Source organism: Carcharhinus amblyrhynchos, chromosome 22 (assembly GCF_965287045.1).
Source record: "Carcharhinus amblyrhynchos chromosome 22, sCarAmb.v2.hapA, whole genome shotgun sequence".
NCBI classification, from domain to species: Eukaryota; Metazoa; Chordata; class Chondrichthyes; order Carcharhiniformes; family Carcharhinidae; genus Carcharhinus; species Carcharhinus amblyrhynchos.
The window spans coordinates 19373835-19388122 of record NC_137345.1 but is presented as its reverse complement, the minus strand read 5'-3'; positions in this window follow the sequence as shown (position 1 = coordinate 19388122).

The following is a 14288-nucleotide window of genomic DNA, read 5'->3' as shown; positions in this document are numbered from 1 at the left end:
CCTGCAACACTGAAGGAACAGTCATGTCGTTACAAGTCAGGATGGTGCGTGGCTTGGAGAGGAACTTGCAGGTGGTGGTATTCCCATACATCTACTGCCCTGGTCCCTCTAAATGATAGGGTCATGGGTTTTGGAAGGTGTTGTCAAAGGAGCGTTGGTGAGTTGCTGCAGTATATCACATAGATGATAAACACTGCTACAACGGTGCATCTGTGGTAAAGGGAGTCAACATTGAAAATGTTGGAGCATAGATTTGGAACATTCTGTTGAAGAAAGCTTGACAAGTTGCTGCAGTGCATCTTGTATATGATGCTTTCTGCCACTGTGTGCCATTATTGGAGGGAGCGAATGTTTAAGGTGATGCGTGGGATTCTTATCAAGTGGACTACGTTGTGCTTGATGATGTCAGACTTGTTACATGTTCTAGGAGCTGCACTCAACCAGGCCAAGAGGAGGTTATTCCATCAGGCTCTTGACTTGCACCAGCTAGCTTTGCTGATCCAGAAGGTGAGTTACTCATCCCTATCGTTCATGGCAAAGGGGGCAGAACTGGAGGGATTTCTAATCACATTTTTCATCAGCACATTTTGTTCTAATGCCAAGTGGGGTGCTAGGTGGAGTGGGTGGAGGCTGCTGTAGGGACGGGAAGCAGTTTGCCTCAGTCAGTGGAATTATTAAATGGACGGAAGTGTGTACAACTGGATCCATCCCAAATTCCAGCACTCAATTCAGTGTGTTCCGCTGTAGCCACTCGCAGGTCAATGTACTTGAGACCCAGGATACCTAAATGTTATATGAGTAATATTAATGAATATTGCTATAAAATATATTGACTTTGATATGGTGTCACCAGTAATGAAATATTGGATAACTGGACAGCATGCAGTTATACAGCACCTTTAAAATAGCAAAACATCACAAGGGTGCTACGCAGAACATTATCAAACAAACCACATAAAGAAATAGGGAGTGACCAAAAGCATGGTCTAGGTTTAAAGGGTTTGTTTACGGAGGAGAAAGAGAGGCGGAGAGATTTAGGGAGTGAGTTTCCAAGCTTAGAAACAAGACTTGACTGCCAGTGGTGGAGCGATGAACATCAGGGATGTGCCAGAAGAGTGTAGGTATATCAAAGGGCTAGAGGGCTGGAAGAGGTTACAGTTGTAGAGGATGGGGAGGTCATGGAAGGATTTGAAACCCGACGTTTTGCAGGTTCAGGAGTGCATTAGTCAAGTGGAGAAAGGAATGCTGGGACTCAGTGCGAGTTTGGGTTGCAGAGTAATGGATGAGTTTCAGCTTACAGAAAGCTATCAATAGGGCACTGGAATAGTTGAGTCTAGAAGTAAAAACATAAAACATAGAGAAATTACAGTACAAACAGGGCCTTCGGCCCACAAATTGCACCGATCATATGTCTACCTACTAGGCTTACCTATAATCCTCAATCCTATTAAGTCCCATGTACTCAGAAGCCTCTTAAAAGACCCTATCGAATTTGCCTCCACCATCACCAACGGCAGCCGATTCCACTCACCCACCACCCTCTGAGTGAAAAACTTACCCCTGACATCTCCTCTGTACCTACTCCCCAGCACCCTAAAACTGTGTCCTCTTGTGGCAGCCATTTCAGCCCTGGGAAAAAGCCTCTGAGAATCCACCTAATCAATAACTCTCAACACCTTATACACCTCTATCAGGTCACCTCTCATCCTTCATCTCTCCAAGGAGAAAATACCGAGCTCTCTCAACCTATCAACATAGATGAAGTTTCCTTCAGCCCACCACTTTCTCAAGTGAAATTGGGAATGAGCCACAAATGCTGCCATTGCCAGTGACCTCGGACCCCCGTGAAAGAATAAAAACTGAGGCAGGTGTGGAGACTTCGTTCACGGAACGTGGGCTTCGTGGGAAGTGTTGCCCATCCCTAATTGCCCTTGAACTGAATAGCTTGTCTCGCCACTTCTGAAGGCAGTGAAAAGTTAACCACATTGCTATGGGTCTGGAGTCACATGTAGGCCAAATTGGATAAGGCTGGCAGATTTCCTTCCCTACAAGACTAAATGGATTTTTACAGCAATTGACAGTTTAATGCTCACTATTATGAAGACTCAGCATTTTATTTCAAATGTATTAACCAAATTTAAATTCCACCAGCTGCCATGGTGGGATTTGAACCCGTGTCCTCAGACTGTTAGGCTCGGACCTTTTGAATAACTAGTTCAGTGACAGTACCACTGTGCCACCATCTCTCCTATGGGTGTCTATAGAGGTGAGAGTCCTTATGATGGATGGGGATATGGAGTTGGGCGTTTAGCTTCCAAGTTTAGGACAGCATGGTAGCACAGTGCTCAGTACTACTGCTTCACAGCCCCAGGGAAATGGGCTTGATCCCGGCTTGGGTCTCTGTCAGTGTGGAGTTTGCACATTCTCCCCGTGTCTGCATGGGTTTTCTCTAGGTGCTCCGGCTTCCTCCCACATTTTGAAAGACATGCTGGTTAGGTGCATTGATCTGAACAGGTGCCGGACTAGGGGAGTTTCACAGTAACTTCATTGCAGTGTTAATGTAAGACTTACTTGTGACTAATAAATTAACGTTCAACTTTAGCTCTGGGTCAAAGAGGAGCTCAAGGCTGCAAATAATCTGACCAAGGATTATCCAGACATTAGACATTAACTCTGTTTTCTCCCCACAGATGCTGTCAGGCCTGGTGAGATTTTCCAGCATTTTCTGTTTTTACTGCAAATAATCTGGTTCAACACAGGTAGGGGAGGGATGTTTATACAGATTAAAACCTCTGAGTGTGTGGTTTGCTTTGACTCATTCGCTTTGGTAATTTCTTCCACCCACTTCATCAGTAACACAGCAAGGTAATGAAATTATCATCATTTGTGTGAAAATCTAAGAATATTTTTTCAAATAACGTGAGGAATAAGATAATAGATTGTGGCAAAACATTCATATGCACAAGCAAGAAAGCAACGTTCTGAAGTAGAAATTTCAAATATTTGAAAATGGTGAAATTTTGTCCACAAACCTGAAAGACATAAGAACATAAGAAATGGGAGCAGGAGTAGGCCATCTAGCCCTTCGAGCCTGCCCTGCCATTCAATAAGATCATGGCTGATCTGTCGTGGCTCAGTTCCACATAGCACGTGTTCATGAAATCCAAAAGTTGTGCAGGTTAGGCGTATTAGCCATGCTAAATTCTCCCTCCGTGTACCCAAACAGGTGCCGGAGTGGGGTGAGTAGGGGATTTTTCCCAGTAACTTCATTGCAGTGATAATGCAAGCCTACTTGTGGTATTAATGAATAAACTTTTAAGTGAGTGGTGGAAAGTCTTTATATCTGAGCTACTTGCACAAATGTCCAATTTTAAGCGGCTGCTTTTGATGTCACCCTACATTTTCTGTTATGTCACCATCTGAAGTCATTTGTTTTTGCATATATCTGTCTCACTGTTAATGAGCTCAGACAACGTGTTTCCTTGGATAACAGGTACTGCTGATAACAAGCTGCCAAGTTAATTCATTGGGGAGCTGCCGGTGGTGCTTGCCTGAAATGAGAAATCCAAGTATCTTCAAATAATTAAGTGGGATCCAATTAATTATTATCTTTCAGTAAATACTGATTAATTTTTTATTTTGTTTTGTGCTTCTGGACATCTTTGGCTATCGGACAGTTCTTTAGGGGTGAGGTTTTCACATAATGCAGAGATCACAGTTGCATTGGAAGAGAAGTAAACAGATTTAATGTCTGTTATGTGCCTATGCAACAGTAATTTAACTCTACCCTGATAAGATTCAATATGGCAAATATATTGATGAAATTTGTATTGTAAAATATTTCCTGTACCTGGGCAACATTAATAAATCTGTATATGTATAAACACATTTTTCAAAAATGCAATTTTCTTCATTTGACCTGGCTTAGTAGCTTTCTCTCTTTCTGTGCTTGGTAATTTCAATGTCCACAGGTTTGATATCTCACATGTGTGGAAATGAAATTACAATTTACACGCCTGAAATTATGCTTAATGGTCAGCATCAAGTACAATTTCCAGAATTTATGGCTAGGGTCATTGCAGGTTTGACTAGGAACCATGTTCCTGTGGAAGACGCAGAGTGGGCTCATCAGTAACAATGTAGCTCAGACATTTCTTTCACTTGTGTGGGAAAAAGCCATAATTTGCTGATCTCCACAGGGCTATGAGTTATGAGTCTTTCATGGTTAAGGAGATCTGCTGTAATTCACCTTCATATGTGAGGTATCTTCAATCTACGTTATATACTCAGTTACAGACTGCTCTATTACAGGGAGAAACCCCTTGTGATTTCAAGATAATAGAGTGTGTGCTGATAATTGGCATTCCACTCTCTGAAATGATTTCTAATCTTAAAATGCAGCTTTTCAAAAATTACGATTATTACGCTCTTTAAACTTAAATGGCGGTTTTCCTTTGAATCCTGAAAGCAAGGTCCAATAGGGAATTCAGGAGAAACATCATTTACCCAGTGTGATGCTAGTGTGCCTTTAAGAAACTTATTTATTTTTAATCATGTTCTCTGCAGTTGTAAGCAGGTCTTTTGGTTTCATTGTTGCCGGACTGTCTGGTAAGAAGTCCCTTTTATTGATGCTTCCATTATTTAAATGGGGTTTTGTTTATTTTTACTCTGGACCTCAAAACAAATCCCAGAAAGCACTTATGATCCCTGCATTGTTAGGGGGAAGACTGCGTGGTAGGTCATGTGTTTTGGATAGTTTCCTGTTCTTCATAGTGAATTCAAGGTTTCACTTTCAGTTTTGGTTTAGAATCAGAAGCAGCCCTGATTATAAAGTAGAAAGCAGTGTTTCCCTCTCTCTCCCTGGTACTGGAAGTACTGCAGGCTAGTTGGAACCAAGGCCTTCTGGCATTTCTGGAGTGAAAATTCTGCAGTTGATAGTCTGCTAGCCAGTAACTAGAGTCTCTCTCTCTCTCTCTCTCTCCCTGGTGTTTTGGAAAGCGGTTCTAACTTCAAGCTGGTCTGTGTGTATACTCAGAGGCTGCTAGAAGTTAAAAGACTGGGAAATCAGGGTTTCAATTCTCTAACCAAAACACTAAGTTCCAGCATCATGTGAGCATTCATATTTTTCATGCTAAACCTGTCATAAGGGTTTTGTTTATGGGATTATTTTGGTTGGAATGGTATTTAGCTGCTAAGCTTTAGACAATATCATGTTTTTTTTTCTTGTTTGTAATTGGTACAAGTTATAGCTAATTTTCTTTCTGTACATGTTAATTGTCTTCTTAAATAAGTTTTGTTTGCTAAAAGCTCCCTAGTGGATCACTTGAATCATACCTGAAGTGAAACATCTCATGTTTCCCTAAGTGAATTCAAATTGCAAAACTTATGATCCAGATAAAACACTTTGGAGTTTCTGACCTGAGTTATAACAGCAGGGAGTGGTTAGATTATGCAACTCACTAACACAGGGAGTAGTTGAGGCCAAGAGCAAGCATTGCATTCAAGGGAATGTTAGGTCAGTACATGAGGAAATGAGGAATAAAAGAATATGTTGATGAAGTTAGATGAAAATAATGAGAGGAGACTCGTGGAAGCTGAAGATAAAGGCAAAATACTGTGGATTCTAGAACTTGAAACACAAACAGAAAACTCTGGAAAATCTCAGCAAATCTGACAGCATCTGCGGAGAGAGAATAGAGCCAATATTTTGAGTCAACTCCTACAAGGGCTCATGTTGACTTGAAATGTTGGCCCTATTGTCTCTCCACAGATGCTGTCAGACCTGCTGAGATTTTCCAGCATTTTCTGTTTTTGTTGTGGAATTTAGACCTCTAGGACGGGCTTATGTGGCCAAATGGTCTGCAATTGTGCTGAAAATACATTGCAATGTTCTACAAGCTCGACAGTAAGAAAAATGAATGAAATGTATAAACGAGTGAGCAATTCATTGGTTAGGTACCATTTAGATTGCCAGATTTTGTTTTGATTTGCATAGCAAAGGGTTTCCTGCCCTGGTGAATGCACTGTTCTATGGAGTACTGATTCTTACAGTGAGGCGCTAAGTTCAGTCTTTAGTCTGTGCGATTTAATTGATCCCATGCTGGGCAGCCAGTAATTACTGTCAAACCACACTTAGTCAATGTGGCAAAAGCCTGCTGCCACCAACAGAACTGTGCCCTGGCATAAGTAACTACTTTTTAAGGAGGACAAGGGGGAAAATTGGGATGGTACATATTGGATATATCGAAAAGGCGATGCCTCAGCATTCTGGGCTTATAACATGCTCAGCATCTAAAACCTGGGCATTAAGTTAGCAGAAAAAAAGTTTTGATTTGACACTGAGAGTTGGACTACAGTGAAGTTTTATTTGAATCACATTTTTGTTTACCATAAGAAATATGCATATCCAAAATATACTTTTGTCAAAGTACTTGTCATCCTCATGTGGTCTTCAGTCACAGATGAGTACACAATAAGAAATTAGTATTGATTTCACGTACAGAGGAATATGGTAGTGCAGTCATAAACAAAAGATTAATTATGTTCTGGAGACATTTTGTTAAAACTTAAATCTAGTTTCATTGTATATCAATAAGTATTGGTGTGGCTTTATAGGTCTCTTATAGCTGGAAATGCAGAATTGGATTATAATTGCTCTCATGCTGGGCTTCTACAAGGAAGAAATAAACATTTATATCTGTACTGTGGTGTGATATAGTACAATTTCAGGCTTGCAAATTGATTTTTATATTCATCATCTTTGTCTTCTGATGTGTGCATGCTTCTTTCTTCAGACAATTTTTAGGAAAACTTAATTAAACCCTTTAAGAATGAAAGCAACTTTTTATTGCAATATGCAAAAATGCCATCTGACGTAGGAAATGTCAAAATCTTTGTTGGTGTCAGGCTTTGTTCCGTTCCCTTTAAAACAAAGCTGTGATTTTATTTATTCAGTAGTTAGTGATAATTTCTTTGCGCTTAAATTGATTCAGAAGATAGGATCAGGCACACGACAGCTTCTCAGTGTTGAGAGTCTGGGTGATAAGGAAATCCCCAATGAGGACAGTCTATTTTCCCATTAAGCCCCTTCCACAAGGAGATAGCACAAAGGAATATTTCATCATAGAATTTCCTCCCACCCTTCACACCTTGATGAGGAAAGGCTGGAGAAATCTGGACTTTGCAGCCTTGGAAGAAGGTGACTGAGAGTCTATTCCAGTCTGCAGGTAAGTAAATCCACTAATTAAAGGTAAACAGTAACAGAAGGACAAGGGAGTTCAGATTCATGGATGGGTTAATGTGCAAGTCTACAGGAACCCATAGGGGTGGTATCATCTCAAATCAGCATCATCACGGGGAGGAAAAAAATCACAATTTTTGGAACATTTTAATTTTTGCACTTTGATTTGCTATATTGTAATGCACTTTACTATATTTTTGCATGGCATGGACTGTGTATGTAGTAGCCCTGAATATTCCTGATATTCAGGTCATCAGGAATTGTTAATTTGGGACTGTGCAAGTTCAAATCACTAAAAGAATATTAGGCAGTCCTGTAGGCTTTGTAAATATCATACTGCCCACAAGACTACACAAGGACCTGTCTTCCATCAGTTCAAAGGTTATGATTAATGTCATCCTTTGCTTTTCATTCTTTATCTCCTTAATCAATCACTCTGTCACACATAGATACACACTGCAATGTGTGACAATACTGTGCCTTTTAAGAAATGTATTTTTGTCATATTTCTGTTTTAGCAGTTTGGTCTATTAACACCAGTGCCACTGGCTGTATAACCTGCAACCTTGTATTGTTACTGCAGCAGCATAATTGCTCATTATTGCCAGAATGTTTGTTTTAATTTGGACTAATGCTGTTCTGTTATTTTGCACCTGGGATTTTGCAGAGTAGGACTTGATTATTGTTGATTTGATTTATTATTATCACATGTATTAGTGTACAGTAAAAAGTATTCTCTTGTGCACTATACAGACAAAGCTTTCTGTACATAGAGAAGGAAAGGAGAGATTGCAGAATGTATTGTTATAGTCATAGCTAGGACGTGGAGAAAGGTCAACTTCATTATTAGAGAGTTTAAAAGAGTTAGAATAGAGTTTTAGAAGCATAAAATGAGAGTATAAGGTAGAATTAGAGGGTATGCTGGGCACAGCTCACAAGAGGTCGCCTCGTTCCAGCACCATCTTAAAAGATCACATTGATTGGCAGGAATATCAGGTTACTGGGTGGAGCTAGGCTGACACAGAGAACTCAAGCTCAACCTGCTGTTTGGGATCTTTAGAGAGATGTCACCTTCTCTGTCTTTATTTCTCTCTTTGGAGCTGGAGAGTCAAATCTGCCTGGAAACAAAACTCTTTCTCTGAGATTCTATTGTTTAGGGACTGATCTTTCTCTGAAGATGGCTCTATGATAGTCGGGAGACAGGTGTCTGTCGGCATCTCTGTCCAAAAGTGTTAAAAGGCTGGAAATCTACCATCCATGTAAGCATATTTGTTTTTGTCCTTTGTGCTAATTCAGGGAAGGGATTTGTGCCTATGGGGGATGTTGCTTAAGTTGGAACTATTGAGATTGTTAGTTGTCGAGTATTATATTTTGCCATGTTTAAGTATTTTAATTGGTATAAGTTATGTTAATTCTTTTTTGTTTTATTTTAAGTGTGCTCTTAATAAAAGTTGTCTTGATTAAAAACTTCCTGGTGAGTCATTTGAATATTACCTGGAGTGAAACACATGGTGGAACAGTGGTTAGCGCTGCTGCTTCACAGCGCCAGAGACCTGGGTTTGAGTCCCGGCTTGGGTCACTGCCGGTGTGGAATTAACATGTTCTCCTAGTGTTTGTGTGGGATTCCTCCGGGTGTTCCATCTTTCTCCCACAGTCCAAAAGATGTGCTGGTCAGGTGCATTGGCCATGCTAAATTCTCCATCAGTGTACCTGAATGGGTGCCGAAGTGTGGAGATGAGGAGATTTTCATAGTAACTTCATTGCAGTGTTAATGTCAGCCTACTTGTGACACGAATGAATAAACTTTAAACTTAATCAGAAGGAAAAGTTAGGGCCTCAGCTAACTTTGTATTATACCTTGGAGTTTCTGATCTGGTCCCTAACAAATTGGAATACCTGTAGAGAATTAACATTAGAAGCATGCAGTTAGATCACTTGATAGGGAAGGCTGCTCCATGTAGAGGTTGAAATGTGTAAGTAACGAGGTGATGGTAAAGATTTTGAAAAATTACAGTTTGGAGCACATTTTGGAAGAATAGTCAATCCCTTAAAACCCTTGTCTAGACACCAACCAAACAGTGAAAGATGGTGACAGTAAAAGAATGCAGTTTCTGGTCAAAAAACATGTTAGTTTGTTATTTTCCTTCCAAGAATACACAAGAAAAGCAGCTAAAAGCCAGCTATAAACCTGGTTTCTGTGTGCTAGTCTGGTGTTATTAATTATAGGAGGGAATGAATGAATTGAGTCTTCCAAGATCGTGTAAAACTTCAACAGAAATGGCTTTATTCAACATGCATGAGGGATAGCGGAACTCACGGCTGTAACTTAAAGCTTGCTTCAAGCTCCTCTACTGAGCACTTTACACCTTTCTTTACATTGCAAAGTGTTACGTTTACATCAGGTCATCAAATTATTACTTTGAATTGGTTACAGTTCTGTTTTTGTTTACTTTATATGGTTCCATAGTCTTATGTGCTTCTGGTTTTAATCATTTTCTGGACATTTCCTGTTTATAATATCAAAGCGTTGTGTTTGTCAAACTGATTTCGATGGGGTGTTAAATGCCCCATCTCCTGGATATTTGCTTAAGTTTTCAGAGGCACAATGTTTCCTCTAGACCTTTTGGAGCCTTAATAAGTGATATCAATTCTCATATGATTGTTGTAACCTTGGAGCGATACCATTTGGGATGTGACTGTTGTAATGCCCGCCGAGATGTAGCTATTTGTATTTTGTCCTGCCTGCCTACAGTGGGTGTGGATACTATAGTGCTGTCTGTTTAAACCTTTCCACAGTAAGAAGTCTCACAACACCAGGTTAAAGTCCAAAAGGTTTATTTGGTAGCACAAGCCACTAGCTTTCGCATCACTCCCCCTTCATCAGGGAGTTCTGTTCCCCAACAAGGCATATAAAGACACAAACTCAATTTACAAAATAATAGTTGGAATGTGAGTCTTCACAGGTAATCAAGTCTTCAAGGTACAGACAGTGTGAGTGGAGAGAGGGTTAAACACAGGTTAAAGAGATATGTATTGTCTCCAGCCAAGATGACAACATGAGTGGAGAGAGGGTTAAGCAGAGGTTAAAGATCAACAGGTTAAACCCTTTCCATACATTGCTCTCCTGCTGCAGCCCACACTCCATGGGTTTTGCCCTACTCCATCATTCTACAGTGCTTGTGTGTGCGCTGTGAAGGTCACCGCTGAAGAACATCCATTAGACATCCCTGTGTTTACAGGTTAAAAAAATGTCATTCTCTCTCTGATTGTTGGAAGCAAGTCCTAAGTCGGCAAAGCCACAGTCGAAAAGAAAATAAGATAACTTCTTTCAGCAAACCTGCAGAACAAAGAATCTGCAAACCAACTGCTCACCTGCCAAAGTCAGCACTACCAGAATCACCCAACTTAATGGCCATATTGTTTCACCATCTATTTTCACTACAAGCCAAAGATTGATTCAATTTTTAACTTTTACTTTTAGGCTCGCTTCTCATTTCTAATCTGTGTTTATGTGTTTCTTGCATTTTATTTTCATTGTATTTTTGTAACGAATAAACTCTTTCTTTAGCTCAGGAAAGTCTGATTAAATCTATTCCTTTTGAATCATAAATATGCTTTGAACAAGATATCCACTACGCAAGGGAGCAAGAGATCCTTTTTAAACTAACCATGTTGTAAACAACTGACGGGATGAATAAGAATCATAGAAACTCTACAGTACAGAAAGAGGCAATTCGGCCCATCAAGTCTGCGCCGACCACAATCCCACTCAGGCTCTACCCCCATATCTCTACATACTTACCCACTAATTCCTCTAACCTATGCATCTCAGGACACTAATGGTAATTTTTAGCATGGCCAATCAACCTAACCCACATATCTTTGCCTGTGTGGAGTTTGCACATTCTCCTTGTGTCTGCGGGTTTCCTCCCACAGCTCAGTGACCCAAGCTGGGTATCAAACCCAGGTCCCTGGAGCTGTGAAGCAGCAGTGCTAACCACTGTGCTACTGTGCCACACAGAATAAAGAAGGGAATCCAGCTCATCCCTCCTGACACTGGAGCATAGTAATTTGGGAGTATCTCATCTAGGATCTGAACAAACTGGGGGACCAAATGGCATATGGTTTTTTCCAGCTCTTTGGAAAGAACAATGGTGACTGGTTAAAAAAAGCCACTGGATCCATTGTTGATTGAAAAGAAATGAAAGTAATCATAAAGTTTTCACAACGCAGGATCATAACTGAGCATTAAAGATTCCTTGAGACGCTCAACCAAGTAGGTAAGTTGCTACCAAATTTGGAAGAAGTCAATGAGCCCTTGAGACAGCTGCTGAGACAACGTTGATAGTAATGCTTGAATGGGGAATAGAAAAATGCCTTCAAAAGCATTAAACAACTTTTAATCACTTCCTAAGTCTTGGCATATTACAACCAAGAAATACTGCCCATAGTAGCAGCCGTTGCATCCTCTGCAGGTTTGGGGCCAGTTTTACTTCAAGTGCAGAAAGACGGTTAAGCCTGCGCCTCTAAGTCACCAACAGTGACAGAACATTATACACCACAATAGAAAAAGATGCAATTCTCCCCGTGTCTGTGTGGGTTTCCTCCCACAGTCCAAAGATGTGTGGGTTGGGTGCATTGGCAAGCAAAATTGCCCCTTAGTGTCCCAGGATGCATAATTTAGAGGGATTAGTGCGGTAAATATGTGGGTTTACAGGGATAGGACCTGGGCAGGATTGTGGTCAGTGCAGACTTAATGTGCTGAAAGGCCTCTTTCTGCACTATAGAGTTTCAATGATTCTATAAACACTGGCAGCAGCATGCATATTTTTTCAAAATATGTTTTGGGATTGTGTTTCAAAATCACAACAAATCATAAGCCACTCATCACCCTTATGGGCATGAAAGAAATTGCAAACATGCCAACCAGAATCCGGTGAATCAGACTAAGATTGATCAGATATGATTCCATCATAGAGTTTGTACAAGGAAAGTATCAAACGCAGCAGATACACTGTCACAAATACCACCAGAAGGGACAAAATAAGAAGATTTACACTTTATCAAGAGCGCTGAAGCATATGCATCCTTAATCACTCAACACTTGTCATCTACTGCAAAAAAGTTGCAGGAAATAATGCAAGCCCAGCAATGAGATGAAAAATGTCTCCAAACCCAAGAATATTTTCTGGAAGGCTGTCCACTATATACTCATTAATCCAATACTACAGTAATACTTTGACCAGCGTAAGCACTTCATGGTTATTGACACCTTGCTTGTCTTCAATAAGAGACTAATCATCCTATAAATATTTCAGTTTGATAGTCTTCAGAGAATTCACCAAGGTCACCTCGGAAAAGCAAAATGTTGTGCAAGGCAGAGCAATCAATCTGGTGGCCAGGCTCAGTCAAGGAAGGAAATGATTTCTAACTCTCTTTCTTGAACTATAGACAGCCAAGATCCACTTGTGCATCCTACTTTCCCATCAAGACTGTAGGAGGGCCTGGGAATGGACATATTTTGAATTTAATTATTGTTATGGATTACGAATCTCAGTGGATTGAAGTAAACAGATTGCGTAGTATCACAGTAGAAGCAGTAATCTGATCACCTAAACAGAATTTATGCAACACATGGTATCCAGGATATCATAATGTTTGATAATGGGCCCTAATTTGTTAATGATCTATTCCACAATTTCCAAATGAATATGGATTTGTTCATAACAATTCACCTCGCCATTCTCAAGTGAATGATAAAGTTTGGAGAGGCGAAGGAGCTGTCAAAGGTTTATTGAAAGGAAATGAAGATCTTAACCCAACTCTTCTGACTTATCAAATCTTTCTACAGAATGGTTTCTCGCTGTCCAAATTACTCACAAGCAGGAGATTGGGAACAGAGCTTCCATCTCTAGAACAAAATCTCAAACTTAATATCACCAGAGATGACAACAAGATGGTAGAGCAGCATGAGCAAGAACAGGGAAGCAGTCAGGGTCAGAACATTATTCAATTGCATAGGAGAATGTGAGTTACTGGGTGCTGACACCCAGGGAGCAATCCTAGACCAACAGAAGGAAGGTGCAATCGTTGGAAAAACCCTACAACCAAAGTCATACAAGATTGAGACAGACCAGGGTATCATATGGAGAAATTGCAGCACCTGGAGAGAAAGCCAATATAAAGATGGGTTTACAAATTAGACCCTGATGAAGAAGAAAGACTTACTAAAGTTCTACAGTTATCCAGGAGAAGAACAGTCATAGTGAAGGAAAGGAGAGGACAAACATCATCAATCTCAGCAAGAGATCCCAAACGAGATGAGAGAGGTTGGTCAAGGCACTTCAGTGACTAAAACAGCGAAGTCTGATACTTTAGGAGGACATGTAGGAGGATGTAAATATGATAAGAAATAAGACTTGGGGGGTGATGTCATGTGGAGAATTAACACTAGAAGCTTACATGATGCTGATGTAATAATGATGTCAGATCACATGACAGAAGTAAGAAAGATCGGTGGGGGGGGATGCGTTGATGGTAAGTTATGGAAGGGAATACAGAACATGTGCGAGGAGGATATGTAGGGATGAAATGAGAGAAAGCACAATCTGATCAGTGGTTAACTTGAGAGTTTCCAGTGTTACTGAGCCCAGAGATTTGGGTATCTGTAAGCAGTTAACGAAACTCAGCATCAGCAGTTCACATCATTTAGCAGTGTGCCAAGCAATCTATATGTTAGAATCATAGAGATTTACAGTACAAAGGAGATCATTTTGCCCAACATGCCTGCGACAGTTAAAAAAGAAACATTTTGCCTAATTTCACTTACCTCTCTTTGGTTCGCTGTCCTATGGTTTTGCACTTCAAGTGCACATCCAATGCCTTCTTAAATGTAGTTAGGGTTTCTCCTGCTACCAGCTTTTCAGACAGTGGGTCCACCTGCCTACCACCATAGGCGGCATGGTGGCACAGTAGTTAGCACTGCTGCCTCAAAGCGCTAGGGACCCAGGTTCAATTCCCAGCTTGGGTGATTGACTGTGTGGAGTTT